General features: G+C 34.0%; 1 protein-coding gene across 2 annotated transcripts in view; it reads left to right on the top strand.

Annotated features, from left to right (window-relative positions):
- Positions 1-15,981, top strand: part of LOC149944046 (sal-like protein 1) — a 146,407-nt gene that overhangs the window by 74,833 nt on the left and 55,593 nt on the right. The window lies entirely within an intron of this gene.

Genomic DNA, 15,981 nt, shown 5'->3' with positions numbered 1-15,981 from the left:
TGGGAATAAAATTAACAATCTCGAGAAAATTTTCGAAACAAAATCAACAACTGATGATAAGGGAAAAACTAACTGCTGCATCAAATACGATAACCGTATTAACAAATAATAAATTTCCCAAAGCCGTTTGTTGCGATGGCAACTAATTTTTAGTTTTTTTTATTACATTTGTCAAAATGGGATTTCTGTGACAACATAAATAACAAATTGTACAAATATTGATAACAAGTGTTTGACCCCGTAAGAGTTGTTAAAGATCACTAGGAATATTAACACCCTGTTCATAAGTAATGTGAAAAATAAACAAAAAATAATCTTGATAGTGAAGTAATTTAAATTTCGGTTATATTATATTTAAATTCACCGCATTAATTGCTTACAAAATATGTCTCAGTTAATTGAACCTCAAGCAGGTAATGGTGAGGATAATTTCCTGTAATATTTAAAACATAATTATGATGCGTAAATTTTCATATTTACTTCTATTCAATCAAATTTAATTTAATATAGTTAATAAAATAAAATTATCGGATTATCTGCCGACAACGCTCTCTACGGGGTGGTCGATATACTACACTAGAGCAGCCATTGGCTTTTGTTTTCCATTAAACTAGTTTAATTATAATATAAATAATAGAAAGGGATATTACCAAATATTAAAATTAAATATTAGTTATTAATAGTATTTTTAACTAATGTATTTTAAGGAAACTTTGTTTAAAAAAGGACGATGCCTTTTAGAGAAATTTTTATTGCAAAGTACAATGTAGCATTTTGTTAAAATTTGGCTAATTATTAAAATTAAAATTAATATTAATTAATTAATTAATTAATTAATGTATTATCAGAAAACTTTGTTTAAAAAAGGTAACGAATACATTTTAGATACATTTGATTGCAAAGTACACATTTGTTACCACTCCGTTAATTATAAAAATTAATATTTACTAATAAATAATTAATGTATTTTCAGAAAACATTGTTTAAAAAAGGTACGAATGCATTTCGGAGAAATTTTGATTTCAAAGTACAATGTGGCCATTAGTTACCATTCGGTTAATCATTAAAATTAATATTAATTAATCAAATTATTTTCACAAAACATTGTTTTAAAACAAAGATACGAATGCATTTTAGCGAAATATTTATGAAAAAGTACAATGGCGAGATAAATATATACTGTCAAACTTTATAACGGCTAAATCCTTCCAATCAGCTAAAATCTCAAGATTGATATAGTTTCACGCAACGGCGTAATGGAAAACGCTGTCAATATGAAACCATTCCCCGGTACGGTTCGGGAAACGGGCTCGTAGGAGGTATCGGACGCGGATAAGCCTAATCTAAGGCTAGCGAGGAAGGGTTGCAAATACGGCCAACTAATTTCGCGCGCATCGCCCCCAGCAGGAGATACTAATATGGCCAGGATGAGATGGAGAGGGGAAGATGGCAATATGAAACGCGCCTCGCGGGAATGACAAAGAGGTATCGGAGGCTTAAGCCAAGCGAAGAGGAGGACCAGAAGATGGAGAAGGACGCTCGGTGGTTGCCGCGAAACGGAAGTTCCCCGGAAATAAGCTCATAATCGGGAAATCCTTTAATAATATGAGAAACATCTTTCGCAGCGGGGCGGGGAAAGGGTTATGGCACTCGGAAAGATACAATTACATCCTGCTCGGAAGCGACGCGGCTCCCGGCGAACAGCCTCAACGATACCAATTTAATATTGCCCGAAGAATCTTATTCGGAGACCTCTAATATTTACAATTAAATGAGTAATAATTAAAAGAGACGCTATTTACATTATTGTAATTAACGACGCAACATTTTAATTCTTTTATTTTTAATTGAGGTTTTATATTAATAAATGGTGTGTTAAAATAGTTATTTGGAATCAGAAGCGAATAAACCCAAGTTACCAAAGATAAATATTATATTTTAAAGCCGTCAAGAATTTATACTTCGGGAGAGTCATTATGTTGGGACGATCTGCTGGAATAATAATTACCTTTGGCTGGAAAGAAGGGGAAGATCAAACGTCAACAGATGGCGCTTCAATCGCGTGGGAAGATGTCAGCTTTAGGGAACCAATGAGATACCAGGCTGATATGATTTTATTTAGGGGTATGAGCTTACTCTTGGAGCGTGAAGGGGATTAAGAGCAACGATCAAAATCGTCTCAACGTACTCATTTCATAAATTATCGTCTTCTGGTTTGATATCTTAAAGCAACAGTCGGCTCTATCATTGCCACCTGTATTATGATAAGGCCTTTGTTATTAGAGATGGCAACGATTCTATACGATTCTTCGGAAAAAAAATCGACTTTACTGGAGATCGTGGTGCCATCTATTAATGGCACAGGAAGCTAAAATTCAAAATAGCGAAACAATAACGTCGTCAAAAAACCATTGTAGAGTACTATAATTAGAAAAATTTTACTCTTTTTAGTGGACTTAAACCTAAATTATACATCCAATAAAAATATATTGTTAAAAATTACTATATTTTAAGTTATCGTCAAATTTACAAACGATCCAATCCCGCCTTTTGGGTCAAAATGTAGCGTAAGCATCTTGTTTTGATTTCGACGCAAGCGACATCTGTTGAAAAAAAACTACTTCACGTCGAGCCGACACTAGCTGTAAATTAAAATAATTAAAAAAACATTATCTGGGCCATATATTAAGGTAAAAGTTTTTCAAGATTACACTCCGTAAAGGCAACGTAAACTCATAAATACAAACACTTAATTATTTTAAAAAACTTAACGCATTTCTGGCCAAGTGAAAACCACACTTCGGTTTGACTTATTTCGAGCGCTTAAACTATCAAAATTAAGTATTGCATTATCCATTGAAGTTGGAGTTATTATCCATTAGTGGGCATCGCGAAATACTTTAAGTCTAAATTAAGTGGAGGAAATTGCAGCGAAAGGCTTTATTTTTCGGAAACTAGGGCGCCCCCTACCGTCGCGTATAGATGGCGGTATATAATCTGAGGAATCCCGAGCTATGAAAATGCGGCAAGGTCGCTTTAAGATCTTTATAAATGTTTAACTTTGGTTTAGCTCCTTCTCCACTCGAGCGGCGCGCCGCTCTGATACGGGCATTATGCCCCGCCATATCCTCCCCTTTAGGGCCAACAGCCTACGCGGCGGATGAAGCGCGCCCATAGGTGGCGCCATCTATGGAGTCTGGCGACGACTAATCCTTTAATGAGCCCCTCTAATTTCGGCTAACGAGACAACATCGAGCCTATTAGTCGCGTTATAAGCCGCCGACATAAGCTCTTTGTAGCGGCGTCGAGGCTTAAATCTGGAGCGGAGAGCGTTGCTCAGCCTCTTCCCATCCTCTGCGTCTCCATCCTCTCCGATTCGACCCGGAATAAAAGAGAACGACTATCCCTAGGTGCCTTACCCAAAACTAAACGAATCAACGTTGTTTTTATTCGCAGGTTTCGTGCGGCTATTTCTCCTTTTTGCGGCCAGGAAAGAAACGCTCAACGTTTTAAACCGTTATTTTTCGAAACAATTTACAATTTTTTATAGGTCTACTTCTAACAGGGTTGTCACGCGTCAGGGAAAACAGGGAAAAGTCAGGGGATTTCCAGAATTTGTAAAATGTCAGGGAAAATTCAGGGAATTAAAAAATGGGCCTAAAAAGTTAGGGAATTTCCAGAATTTGTAAAATGTCAGGGAAAATTCAGGGAATTAAAAAATGGGCCTAAAAAGTTAGGGAATTTCCAGAATTTGTAAAATGTCAGGGAAAATTCAGGGAATTAAAAAATGGGCCTAAAAAGTTAGGGAATTTCCAGAATTTGTAAAATGTCAGGGAAAATTCAGGGAATTAAAAAATGGGCCTAAAAAGTTAGGGAATTTCCAGAATTTGTAAAATGTCAGGGAAAATTCAGGGAATTAAAAAATGGGCCTAAAAAGTTAGGGAATTTCCAGAATTTGTAAAATGTCAGGGAAAATTCAGGGAATTAAAAAATGGGCCTAAAAAGTTAGGGAATTTCCAGAATTTGTAAAATGTCAGGGAAAATTCAGGGAATTAAAAAATGGGCCTAAAAAGTTAGGGAATTTCCAGAATTTGTAAAATGTCAGGGAAAATTCAGGGAATTAAAAAATGGGCCTAAAAAGTTAGGGAATTTCCAGAATTTGTAAAATGTCAGGGAAAATTCAGGGAATTAAAAAATGGGCCTAAAAAGTTAGGGAATTTCCAGAATTTGTAAAATGTCAGGGAAAATTCAGGGAATTAAAAAATGGGCCTAAAAAGTTAGGGAATTTCCAGAATTTGTAAAATGTCAGGGAAAATTCAGGGAATTAAAAAATGGGCCTAAAAAGTTAGGGAATTTCCAGAATTTGTAAAATGTCAGGGAAAATTCAGGGAATTAAAAAATGGGCCTAAAAAGTTAGGGAATTTCCAGAATTTGTAAAATGTCAGGGAAAATTCAGGGAATTAAAAAATGGGCCTAAAAAGTTAGGGAATTTCCAGAATTTGTAAAATGTCAGGGAAAATTCAGGGAATTAAAAAATGGGCCTAAAAAGTTAGGGAATTTCCAGAATTTGTAAAATGTCAGGGAAAATTCAGGGAATTAAAAAATGGGCCTAAAAAGTTAGGGAATTTCCAGAATTTGTAAAATGTCAGGGAAAATTCAGGGAATTAAAAAATGGGCCTAAAAAGTTAGGGAATTTCCAGAATTTGTAAAATGTCAGGGAAAATTCAGGGAATTAAAAAATGGGCCTAAAAAGTTAGGGAATTTCCAGAATTTGTAAAATGTCAGGGAAAATTCAGGGAATTAAAAAATGGGCCTAAAAAGTTAGGGAATTTCCAGAATTTGTAAAATGTCAGGGAAAATTCAGGGAATTAAAAAATGGGCCTAAAAAGTTAGGGAATTTCCAGAATTTGTAAAATGTCAGGGAAAATTCAGGGAATTAAAAAATGGGCCTAAAAAGTTAGGGAATTTCCAGAATTTGTAAAATGTCAGGGAAAATTCAGGGAATTAAAAAATGGGCCTAAAAAGTTAGGGAATTTCCAGAATTTGTAAAATGTCAGGGAAAATTCAGGGAATTAAAAAATGGGCCTAAAAAGTTAGGGAATTTCCAGAATTTGTAAAATGTCAGGGAAAATTCAGGGAATTAAAAAATGGGCCTAAAAAGTTAGGGAATTTCCAGAATTTGTAAAATGTCAGGGAAAATTCAGGGAATTAAAAAATGGGCCTAAAAAGTTAGGGAATTTCCAGAATTTGTAAAATGTCAGGGAAAATTCAGGGAATTAAAAAATGGGCCTAAAAAGTTAGGGAATTTCCAGAATTTGTAAAATGTCAGGGAAAATTCAGGGAATTAAAAAATGGGCCTAAAAAGTTAGGGAATTTCCAGAATTTGTAAAATGTCAGGGAAAATTCAGGGAATTAAAAAATGGGCCTAAAAAGTTAGGGAATTTCCAGAATTTGTAAAATGTCAGGGAAAATTCAGGGAATTAAAAAATGGGCCTAAAAAGTTAGGGAATTTCCAGAATTTGTAAAATGTCAGGGAAAATTCAGGGAATTAAAAAATGGGCCTAAAAAGTTAGGGAATTTCCAGAATTTGTAAAATGTCAGGGAAAATTCAGGGAATTAAAAAATGGGCCTAAAAAGTTAGGGAATTTCCAGAATTTGTAAAATGTCAGGGGAAATTCAGGGAATTAAAAAATGGGCCTAAAAAGTTAGGGAATTTCCAGAATTTGTAAAATGTCAGGGAAAATTCAGGGAATTAAAAAATGGGCCTAAAAAGTTAGGGAATTTCCAGAATTTGTAAAATGTCAGGGAAAATTCAGGGAATTAAAAAATGGGCCTAAAAAGTTAGGGAATTTCCAGAATTTGTAAAATGTCAGGGAAAATTCAGGGAATTAAAAAATGGGCCTAAAAAGTTAGGGAATTTCCAGAATTTGTAAAATGTCAGGGAAAATTCAGGGAATTAAAAAATGGGCCTAAAAAGTTAGGGAATTTCCAGAATTTGTAAAATGTCAGGGAAAATTCAGGGAATTAAAAAATGGGCCTAAAAAGTTAGGGAATTTCCAGAATTTGTAAAATGTCAGGGAAAATTCAGGGAATTAAAAAATGGGCCTAAAAAGTTAGGGAATTTCCAGAATTTGTAAAATGTCAGGGGAAATTCAGTGAATTAAAAAATGGGCCTAAAAAGTTAGGGAATTTCCAGAATTTGTAAAATGTCAGGGAAAATTCAGGGAATTAAAAAATGGGCCTAAAAAGTTAGGGAATTTCCAGAATTTGTAAAATGTCAGGGAAAATTCAGGGAATTAAAAAATGGGCCTAAAAAGTTAGGGAATTTCCAGAATTTGTAAAATGTCAGGGAAAATTCAGGGAATTAAAAAATGGGCCTAAAAAGTTAGGGAATTTCCAGAATTTGTAAAATGTCAGGGAAAATTCAGGGAATTAAAAAATGGGCCTAAAAAGTTAGGGAATTTCCAGAATTTGTAAAATGTCAGGGAAAATTCAGGGAATTAAAAAATGGGCCTAAAAAGTTAGGGAATTTCCAGAATTTGTAAAATGTCAGGGAAAATTCAGGGAATTAAAAAATGGGCCTAAAAAGTTAGGGAATTTCCAGAATTTGTAAAATGTCAGGGAAAATTCAGGGAATTAAAAAATGGGCCTAAAAAGTTAGGGAATTTCCAGAATTTGTAAAATGTCAGGGAAAATTCAGGGAATTAAAAAATGGGCCTAAAAAGTTAGGGAATTTCCAGAATTTGTAAAATGTCAGGGAAAATTCAGGGAATTAAAAAATGAGCCTTAAAAAAGTTAGGGCATTTCCAGAATTTGTAAAATGTCAGGGAAAATTCAGGGAATTAAAAAATGAGCCTTAAAAAAGTTAGGGAATTTCCAGAATTTGTAAAATGTCAGGGAAAATTCAGGGAATTAAAAAATGGGCCTAAAAAGTTAGGGAATTTCCAGAATTTGTAAAATGTCAGGGGAAATTCAGTGAATTAAAAAATGGGCCTAAAAAGTTAGGGAATTTCCAGAATTTGTAAAATGTCAGGGAAAATTCAGGGAATTAAAAAATGAGCCTAAAAAGTTAGGGAATTTCCAGAATTTGTAAAATGTCAGGGAAAATTCAGGGAATTAAAAAATGGGCCTAAAAAGTCAGGGAATTTCAAGAATTTGTAAAATGTCAGGGAAAATTCAGGGAATTAAAAAATGGGCCTAAAATGTCAGGGAATTTCAAGAATTTGTAAAATGTCCGGGAAAAGTCAAGGAATTCGATTTTCTTTGACACTTTTTGAACGTAATTTTACTCTAGATCTACGACCAATTCTACGATTATCATTTATTTCCTTGAAAGTTTGGCTAATTAAAAATTGATTTGATTAATTTTTTAAACATAGCAATAACCTTTTCACTGAAATATAAGTCCATTTCAATTTTATTAACATCTGATGAAAGTAAAATATAAAATAAAAAATTTTACCTTTAAAAGTCAGGATAAATCTCTTAAAATGGTCAGGGAAAACAGGGAAAAGCCAGGGAATTTGAATCTGGAAATTTTGTGACAACACTGTTATTTGCTGTGAAGAAATTATGATTTATAAGGAAATTAATACAAATTAATGCAAAGTTCTATTAAAATAACCAGCTTGTTAATACAACAGAGCAGCTTCTAAGCCTCTTTTTGACACCAACAACGCCTTTTTCGGTATTTTATATTTAACTAACTGTAGAGGTTAGTGAAGAAGCTTATGAAAAGAAATGTAAGCCAGTTTTCACGCTGACACTCGAATCTGAGTATGGCGGTAGAAAAATATTTCCATTAGCGTTGGCCTGTCAGATAAAAATTTTGCCCTTTAAAAGTAAGGGAATTTGAATCTCAAAATTCGGTGGCAGCCCTGTCTAACTTAGCTAGAGGGGAAAATAAAAAGGAATAATCCGGAATTTCCGACAACCGAATTGAGCAAATCAGTATTTCCATTATTTTTCATTCCAAGCCTCCACCTCTCTCTCTCTCGCCTCTACTCGGAGGATGGGACGGTACTAATCCCCTTTATTGCGAGTGACAATGAAGATTTGAGCCAATGGATATTTGGTCCGGATATGAAAGGGAGGATGAGAGGGATGTCCAAATAGCGGAAGAAAATGCCAAGATCGGCATTTCTCCGGCGAGGTTGCTAGGCAACGGAGGGGGGGGGGGCGGGCATAACCATCGTCCCTTCAACGGGATGAAAATAATAATTTAAGAGACACCGAGTCCCAGCAACGTTCCTCCATAAACAGAGTTGATGACCTCGATCCGATAAAATATTTACCTTTTTAACCCGAATTCGAGGGCGTAGTCGCTCGACAAATCTTTGTATATCTGATTACTGATTTTTGAAAAACATTCGATGATTTCCACTGATTTTTCACAATTTGTCTGTGATTTTCTTAAGCGATTTCCCGTCATTACCGACTATTTGTGCACCTGATTACCTAAGTTACTTACCCTTTGTCCAAAATGTTAAGCGAAGGTGTGAAACTGGATCCAATATTGTTTTGAAAAATGTAAAAGTTTAATATATTTTTCTAATAACTTTTTCGTGATTTCGACTTCTAAATGTAATAAAAATCCAGCTAAATCTAATAATTTGGAAATTAATTTTAAATCTAATAACTTGAAAATTAATTTTAAATCTAATAATTTGGAAATTAATTTTAAATCTAATAATTTGGAAATTAATTTTAAAGCTAATAATTTGGAAATTAATTTTAAATAGAATAATTTTGAGATTAATTTTAAATCTAATAATTTGGAAATTAATTTTAAATCTAATAATTTGGAAATTAATTTTAAAGCTAATAATTTGGAAATTAATTTTAAATAGAATAATTTTTAGATTAATTTTAAATCTAATAATTTGGAAATTAATTTTAAATCTAATAATTTGGGAACTAATTTTAAATCTAATAATTTGCAAATTAATTTTAAATCTAATAATTTGGAGTGTAATTTTAAATCTAATAATTTGGAAATTAATTTTAAATCTAATAATGGTTATACTTGTTATTTCGATATGAAACCGTAAATATACAAAAATTAATAATAATCAGCTAGGCTAATACCCAAGGCACCACCCTAGGCCTAAGTCATCGAGCGACTTTTAAAGCCTTTAATTCAGGTGGCCGGGTTACAATGCGTAGGAGGGTGGTGGCAAGCCCTGCATGCCACGCGTACGAGCCAACAGCTCCCTACACTAACTATTACCGTTAACCTCATCAAGTTTTTATGGAAGGGGAAACCGAAGATCTCGGGGGAAAACCCCTTAAACCAGTGGGGAGAGAACTTGCAAACTCAACGCAGAAGGAGTTGTTCCGAGTTTCACCCAGTGCCACAAGTTGGGATCGAACCCGGCTCCTCTTGCTGCGAGGCGAAAGTGCTAACCACTCCGCCACCCCACCTAATTCCCCTATTAGCTTCACCCTGAACATTGGTGTACTGCGGTTAGAACACTTCTACAGGCGCCAGTAGGCGAAAAATAGACCAAACAACTTCGCAAATAAAAATAACCAAGGCGATGTTCCGGAATGAAAATTTATTTAATAGGTAGTATCAATGTTTAAACTAGAAAAATAAAGAGATCGAGTGAAATCTTGTTTTCCCGCCAATTGAAAAAGAAGAAAAGTAAAAGAGACTTTGGGAAGAGGGCGTTGCTAGGCGGTCGTGTATCTTAGCGTGTAGAAAATGTGTAGATGCGATTCTCCAGAGAGAGGATGGAGATCATAACCGAAAAGACGCCGGAGAGAATCCCTCGCTGCAAGGAAAGGCGGGGGAGGAGACTCCGATCGGTTCCCTTGGAAATGATAGTCAGTCATGCGATGAAAGATCTCTATGGATGGACCCAAAAACCTCCCTTACTCCGGGCGCAGCGAGGGTCAGATCTAGGGCGGGAAAAGGAGGAGGTTGTTCTCCCCCCTCTGGAATATCTGACGTGGAAAAATTTAACGCCTGCGTAATGCTCGCTTTCCGCGCATATGCCCCGATTTCGCCCACCACCCGCGGAAGATATCCAACGATTTTTCCAGCATCTCCGCCACACTCCTCGTACACGGGGAAAATGATATTCTCGCTACACTATTTTTCTCGTATTTTGGCCAATTGAGCTCATTTCAACACCATTTTCGTTAGATTAATTTGGAATATTGAAAACAAAATAAAATGAATAAGAAGTAAAAAAAATAGAATATATAGCTCTTACGTCACAAGGCACAACTTTATTCGTATATTCTCCGCACGTGCGCTAGAAAAACCTATATTCCTCTGGCGACTAAAGCGCGCTCTAGTAGACTTGTAAAAGTAAGAGGCTGTGACGTAAAAGGCAACATATTTCATTTTTTACCTTTGATTCATTTTATTTTATAGAAACATCTATTAATAAATTTACAGTAGTTTTTTAAATATTCAAACATAATTTAAAAAACATTGTTGGTTAATTTTTAAATAATTTTATATAAATTTCCTATTTACCGACCGAAAATCAAGTTAACCAATTTCTAGGTCGGACATTCTAAGAAATCCCGTCCACTTTCCAAGAAATCCGAAATTAACCCTGGATTTCTTCAAAATCCGGAAAGTTTTTCAAAATCTCGAAATCTGACGAGAAATCCTGAAATCCGACGGGAAATCGAAAAATGGCAGAATCCCGAAATCCGACGAGAAATCTAGAAATCCCGAAATCCATTGTGGTAATCGAGGAATTGCAAAATCGAGAAATTCTACGTTAAATCTTGAAATCCAGCGAGAAATCGAAAAATCCCGAAATCCGAAATCCAACAAGAAATCTTGAAATCAAGCATGAAATCCCGTACACATTTTTGTTGAATGTCTGACCCCTCGAATTGATAACCTATAATAGAGCAAGACCTCAGTAGACAAATAAGCGATCTTTAACCTAGCCGCGGGTCATCACATTCTACACAGTAAATTGCTCAAAGTAAAATTACCTAAAACTAACCGTCAGAGGAAAAATATATCTTGGATTTGAATTTTGTGTTATCTTAAATTACATTCAATTGGGCTTATGAACTAACAAGTAAGTACTAGAATATCAAATATCATCCGGCAACCATGATCCGGAGCTACGGTTTACGCCTGATTTTACATAATAATATCAGGCCATGTATTGTGGACACCTTCCAGTTTACAGTAACGCGTGCTCAACCTCTAAATTAGAGCTGAGCGTATAATATGCTAGAGCTATCTCTCTCCACATTAGCGATTAATACAGGACACAGATCTACACTCTAGAAAGCCATACCACTTCTATTTCGGAATATTGAAAAACGGTAAAGTGAAATTTCATGGTGCAGTGGTACGCCTGACGAGACAAAACTAGCTTTCGACGTTACTAAATGATGAATTTCCAATTGGATTTTAAGTGCAATAAATGAGCGGTTATATTTTTTAAAATGAACAAAACACATTTTATAAAGGTTATATATTTTTTTAATTTAGGAAGTCTACTATATAATTATTAGGTAACTATAATAACTAAATTTTTCAATCAAACTAATTAAACTAATTTGACTAAGGATTACATAATTATTTATAAATATAAAATAAATATGTTAATTGGACAAAGGATTAGATAATCCTTAATGTATATAAATAAGTCAATTCGACCAAGAATTACATAGCCCTTAATAAATATAAATATGCCAATTTGACTAATGATTACATAACCCTTAATATATATCAATAAGTCAATCTAATTAAGAACAACATAACCTTTATCAAGTATCAATATTCCATATTGACTACATAAACTAAAATACATACAGAGAGCAGTACTAATTATTTAATTTAATAATACATTTAAGAATCTACAATCCTAAAGATGACAAAGAAAACTATTAAAAACAAAAAACAAAACATAATGGGGGCGTACAGAAAAAATTATCCAAAAGAGAAAAATCGGTAAGAAACTAATTAGGATTCTTCGTAGGCCGTAATAAAAAAACCGGCAAAATACGAAACGCGCAGGAGCGAAGTAACGTTTAAAAAAAAATGCTAAATCTTTAAAAATTCCCTTAATTTGCCTTAATGCGTGTGGCAGTCGGAAGGAACGAAGCCAAGCAAGCCAAAATAATGGAAAGCTCTCCAAAGATAACCGTAATAATGCAAAGGAACGAGATACCGACTAAAGGGGAAAAAATTAGCAAATTAAGAATATTGCTTGGGCAAAAATGAGATGAAGGGGAGTAAAAAAGGGGTTCGCAGAGTTGAAGAGATACCGCGTAAGCCTCATTTCCTCCCCCCCCTCTTCATTCGTTCATTTCAAAAGTTGTAAAACTCCCCTAGGTATAAAAGGGATACTGGATAGGCTAGTATAAGAATTAGTCGAATTTTTGGGGGTGGTAGAGAGAATGGTGGGCGGGCGGGCGGGTAGGGAAAGAAACGAAGAATTATTTTCTATGCCTAATTAATCTTCCGAACGCTGCGAGCTTCGTAATTAGAGGGGCCAAAAACACGACTACACGTAATTAAAATTCCATAAGTTATTAATGAGCATTGGGAACTTCTTCCGAAAGAGAGGACGTTGTAACGGGGGCAGCCGCCCCCGAAAGAAATGGCCTTTCCATTCCCGGGGAGGCGCGAGGTGGGGCGCTTTTGCCTTCGCCTATCTCTCTCTTCTTGGAAGAAAAAAACCTGGAAATGATAATGGCTCGAAGGACGGAGGAAAGGGGGTCGGATAAAAAGATTAAGAATTTCTAATCGGAACAAAAATCCCTAATAAGTCTCGCATCTTTTATTAACATTTGGATTAAAAAGTCACTAATGACTTATTTCCCTCCCCACTGCCTCCCTCCTCCGTTTCGAGAAATTTTTTCATCTTTATATTTTAATTCGATTATAAATTTTTAGGAGGTTGGCATTTTAATATTATGAGTCATTTTAGAGCCCAATCATATTTTGGAATCTTGGCACTGATTTAAACGATTGTTATAATTTAAAGTGCATAATTTTCGATTTTAAAACATGTGGTTGAAATTCATATATTATTTTTTGGCTATTTTTAAAAATTGTTTTTAGTGATTTTATATTGTTAAAAAGGGTAAACTTCACTTCACAATGATTTAATTATTATTTTTTCGTTTTTAACACTCGTAAATAAACACCTACATTAATAAATAGATACGTAAATAAATAACTAAATAATTAATAAAATAAGTGAGTATATAATTTGGAAATTAAACCAAATTAAACATATATTTATTTATTATAGAGGATAAATTTAAATTCACAATTATTTCATTATTACAACTTTAATTGTACAAAAAAACTAGTTTTTTTTTTACAATTTTACCCACAATCAATTGGTTTTATATAAATATATCTGGGTTTCTTTATATAAAAAGTCGATTTATAATATAATTTACCTCCCGTGAAAACCAAATGAAAAGTCAAACGTGAAGGTTATGTACTCAGCTATCAAATTAGACCACCCCGATTAGTTGGAGGGGGGCTAACTTTTGTGATACGCGCGTATGATTTCGTACAAAAAGCTGGAAAGAGATTTGAAATAGCGAATGGCAAAAAATCAACAGAAGCATCCATTAGTGTTTACCGCGCGTGTTGGTAGTCGTTCTCACCTTCACGGCGCGGTAGGCCCGTTTCCTGGCCACAACCACCCGAGCAGAACGGCGCCCGACTCGCCCCCTGGTGGCATGGCCTCGGTTATAGTCACTAATCAATCTACGCGGTTTTTGAGACCGAAATTAACGACATTATTACGCAAGTTTATGGTAACCCCCTTTCATTTGGCTTCTAGTCGTAGTATCAATGCTAGAAAAAATAATAATAAACTATGTAAAATGAGTGATGCATAAACCAGCCTGGATAAATTACATAGTAGCCCGACGATTTTCGAAAGATATTTTTCATTTTTATGGTTTATGGATTTGAAAACGTGACTCATATTTTCTTCTTAATGCTATACTTTTTTTCTTGGCCTGGTATTCAAGGTAATTTGCGGGTATGTGGGTTTTTACATAGAACGAACAAATATTTTCTAAAACTACCACGTTGATATTGTTATTTCATAGGGGTTTGTCATTCTTAGCTACAAATACGTGAGAATATTTTGTTCCAAAACAATTTTTTTGGCAAATATTTTTTTTCAAAACGTAGACTAGTAAGAGGCTATTTTGACTAGAATGGTATGAATTTATGATAATTAGTTTTATTTTGATAGAAAAAATTTACGATTTTAATTACCCTTTGTAAGAAACTTTGAATTTATTTGGTAAAATTTTATCTTTAAATAAATATATACCGACTCTACCCACGTTTTGCCAGAAACGTTGAATTTAATTGATAAAATGTAATAGTTAGTGTAGGGAGCTGTTGGCTCGCGTGGCATGAAGGGCTCGCCACCACCTTCATACGCATTGTAACCCAGCCACCTGATTTTTAAGGCATTAAAAGTCGCTAGATGACTTGGGCCTAAGGTGGTTCCTTGGGTATTAGCCTAGCTGATTATTATTATTATTATTTTTATTATTATCCTTTTGGTAGCCACAAAAATACGTGAGGTTATATTCCCGTTGATGGGAAAATAATTTTCAGACCAGAACAGATTTTTTTGCCTCGAAAAGGTGGAAAAATTGCTTTGAATGAAAACCGTGGATAAATCCGTTATTATTACAATCATAAAAATCCTAGAAATGGATTTGCAATGACGGCTCAATTTCGCGCCAGCATTATTATCCCAGAGGGACACCCCAAAAATGTGTGACGAGAAAGCTTTGGACACAATGAAAGCACCTCCCTGCCAGCACACCGAGTCAAGCCACCGGGGTCGCGTCAACTTGTATAAATGCTCTTGAATTTTGATGTCGGAGGCTTCAAAAAGAGATTCTACATTATTCGCGCTTATTATTTTGGTCACGGCGGTACACCCCTCCGAAAAAAACCTCTTTACGGCACCCGAAAAGAACACAATAGCCCGCCACAAGCAGCTCTTCTACAAATTCACTTCACCGAAAGCCTCAGCGGCGAAAAATGGGCTTATGAGTTCCCAACGGCCGGAGACCAATAAGCTCTTGCCTTCCCAAAGACGATATTGAAATGTTTTTTTTATATTTAAAACATATTTTCGACTTGCATGCACTGATAATATTCATATTTTTAAAACTTTAACGTGAAACATTGTGGTTTTTTTTTGAAAATCGACTAGCTTTTAAAATGAATTAATTTTATATTATAAACATTTTAAAGCAAACCAAGTTTTAGTTTCGGAAATTGAGAAACCAATAAATAGTATTTTATCATAGTTGCAATTAATTTTGATATATTGAGAGGATTAGAGAATACTCTATTTACTTAAATTTTTGAAAATCCGATATTAAAATAAATGTTTTTTGAAAATTCGACATTAAAATTAAATGTTTTTTGAAAATTCGACATTAAAATTAAATATTTATGAAAATTTTACCTAAAAATAATTTTTTTTAATAAAGTTCCCTTAAATTTAAAATTTTAACGTAAAATTAATTTTTTTTAATAATGTTACCTTAATTTTTTTTTATAATTCAACAATAAAATTAAAGTTTTATAAAATTCGACCCTAAAATAAAAAATTTTAAATTCAAATTATCAGTTCAAAATTTTGAAAAATTTAAAATTTAAGATCGAATTTTTAAAAAAAAATTAATTTGAGCATAGAATTTTTGGAAAATTTAATTTTATAAAAATTGAATAACAAATTATTGTTTTTTCAAAAATTGAATAACAAATTATTGTTTTTTAAAAAATCGAATTTAAAATTAAGATTTTTCTTAGTAGTTAGCGACATAATAACTGTGAAATTTGTACGTCTAGAAATGTAAAATACAACCCTATAAATACACCCTCAATTCAGAAATATCTAAAATCGAATGCGAAACTAAATAGGGAGAAACTTAAAAAGGGTACCGCTCTAACAATAATATTTCAATGCGAGGGTCCAAATCAAACGA

Source organism: Leiobunum rupestre, chromosome 5, assembly GCF_980474605.1.
Source record: "Leiobunum rupestre chromosome 5, qqLeiRupe1.1.hap1, whole genome shotgun sequence".
NCBI lineage: Eukaryota > Metazoa > Arthropoda > Arachnida > Opiliones > Sclerosomatidae > Leiobunum > Leiobunum rupestre.
The sequence above is the reverse complement of the archived record's forward strand: the minus strand, read 5'-3'. Positions and strand labels throughout refer to the sequence as shown.